This window comes from Rutidosis leptorrhynchoides, chromosome 11 (assembly GCF_046630445.1).
Source record: "Rutidosis leptorrhynchoides isolate AG116_Rl617_1_P2 chromosome 11, CSIRO_AGI_Rlap_v1, whole genome shotgun sequence".
NCBI classification, from domain to species: Eukaryota; Viridiplantae; Streptophyta; class Magnoliopsida; order Asterales; family Asteraceae; genus Rutidosis; species Rutidosis leptorrhynchoides.
The window spans coordinates 254235001-254237914 of NC_092343.1; positions in this window are offsets into that span (position 1 = coordinate 254235001).

Below are 2914 nucleotides of genomic sequence, written 5' to 3' on the forward strand. Positions count from 1 at the left end.
AGAAAATGATTTTTATTATGAACATGAAACTATATCCAAAAATTATGGTTAAACTCAAAGTGGAAGTATGTTTTCTAAAATGGTCATCTAGACGTCGTTCTTTCGACTAAATTGACTACCTTTACAAAAACGACTTGTAACTTATTTTTCCCACTATAAACCTATACTTTTTCTGTTTAGATTCATAAAATAGAGTTCAATATGAAACCATAGCAATTTGATTCACTCAAAACGGATTTAAAATGAAGAAGTTATGGGTAAAACAAGATTGGATAATTTTTCTCATTTTAGCTACGTGAAAATTGGTAACAAATCTATTCCAACCATAACTTAATCAACTTGTATTGTATATTATGTAATCTTGAGATACCATAGACACGTATACAACGTTTCGACCTATCATGTCGACACATCTATATATATTTCGGAACAACCATAGACACTCTATATGTGAATGTTGGAGTTAGCTATACAGGGTTGAGGTTGATTCCAAAATATATATAGTTTGAGTTGTGATCAATAATGAGATACGTATACATGAAGGTTTTATAAATGATTTACAAAATAGACACAAGTACGTGAAACTACATTCTATGGTTGAATTATCGAAATCGAATATGCCCCTTTTTATTAAGTCTGGTAATCTAAGAATTAGGGAACAGACACCCTAATTGACGCGAATCCTAAAGATAGATCTATTGGGCCTAACAAACCCCATCCAAAGTACCGGATGCTTTAGTACTTCGAAATTTATATCATATCCGAAGGGTGTCCCGGAATGATGGGGATATTCTTATATATGCATCTTGTTAATGTCGGTTACCAGGTGTTCACCATATGAATGATTTTTATCTCTATGTATGGGATGTGTATTGAAATATGAAATCTTGTGGTCTATTATTATGATTTGATATATATAGGTTAAACCTATAACTCACCAACATTTTTGTTGACGTTTTAAGCATGTTTATTCTCAGGTGATTATTAAGAGCTTCCGCTGTCGCATACTTAAATAAGGACGAGATTTGGAGTCCATGCTTGTATGATATTGTGTAAAAACTGCATTCAAGAAACTTATTTTGTTGTAACATATTTGTATTGTAAACCATTATGTAATGGTCGTGTGTAAACAGGATATTTTAGATTATCATTATTTGATAATCTACGTAAAGCTTTTTAAACCTTTATTGATGAAATAAAGGTTATGGTTTGTTTTAAAATGAATGCAGTCTTTGAAAAACGTCTCATATAGAGGTCAAAACCTCGCAACGAAATCAATTAATATGGAACGTTTTTAATCAATAAGAACGGGACATTTCAGTTGGTATCCGAGCGTTGGTCTTAGAGAACCAGAAAATTTGCATTAGTGTGTCTTATCGAGTTTGTTAGGATGCATTAGTGATTCTGGACTTCGACCGTGTTTTCTTTAAAAATGATTGCTTAACATTTTTGTTGGAAACTATATATTTTTAACATATGAATATTATGTGATATATTAATCTCTTAACGTGTTTGATATTATGTGATAGATGTCTACCTCTAGAACAAGTCCCATTGACTCACCTAATAATAATGAAGAGTCAAATGTAAATTGGAATGATTCGTGGACTGATTCACAAGTTCCCGAAGAGGAACCGGAAGAAGAGTCGGAACCGGAAGAAGAATCGGAACCGGAAGAAGAATCGGAACCGGAAGAAGAATCGGAACCGGTGGGGGAAATAATAAAACGGTTAAGTAAAAGAGAATCCTCAACCAACCGACCAAGGTTAATTATGGTCAATGGTGTTTCCACCAAGGAAGCAAAATATTGGGAGGATTACCAATTCTCCGATGAATCGGATTCCGACGAGAATCCCGATGATGTTATAGAAATTACCCCAACTGAATTTAAAAAGGCAAAAGAAAATAATAAGGGAAAGGGCATAAAAATAGAGAAATCTAATTCCAACCCCAATGAACTTTATATGTATCGTCAACCCCCGAAGTCCTTAAGTTGTAACAATGACCCGGGAACCTCTAAACCACCAGGTTTTTCTAAACCAATGTGGACAACGACGGCTCGTATTAGGGGAACATCATATATCCCTAGAAACTTGGCAAAACGAACCAAAACCGAACAAGAAGAAACGAGCGAGTCAGAATAAGATAGTTATATTCGTGTGGTGTAATATATGTAATATAGTGTGCTTATGCTTTATGATATATGTAAAAATTGCTTGTATTAATAAGTATTTTTTTTATGAATCTAACTCTTGTCTATTTTACAGTATAAAAACACAAAATGGATAGACAACCCAATATTTTAAGAGACCTACCCGGAGACATGATTGATGAAATCTTGTCTAGAGTCGGTCAGAATTCCTCGGCACAACTATTTAAGGCGAGATCAGTTTGTAAGACATTCGAAGAACGTTCCAAGAATGCCTTGGTTTATAAAAGGCTTTCGTTCGGAAGATGGGGGATATCACATTGGGAAATCCATAAGTTACGATGTGCTTACTTTGACGCATATATTGCGGGGAACCCAAATGCTATTTTACGCAACGAGTTAAGAAATTATTTTGACTCAGTATATCCGAATATAGGACTTCGTGATTTAGAAAAAGCGGCTAACATGCAACATAAAGAAGCATGTTATGCTTACGGGTTAGTAATGTTCGCTTCTCACCAAAGTAAGAACAAGAACATCGGGCTACAACTATTAAACAAAACGTTCCCACAAGTAACGGAGTCGGTAATTGGGATAAGAAATGAGGTTTTTAGGTTATTACGAGACTGTTGGTCATTACGTAACCCTCGTCCCTTTGACGACGTTACAACACGCTGTCTTATCAACGGCCATAACGGTTATGTTCCACAAGACCAAGGATGGGAAGTAGTCCTAGTAAAACCAGAATGCATGACTTGTTTCTGG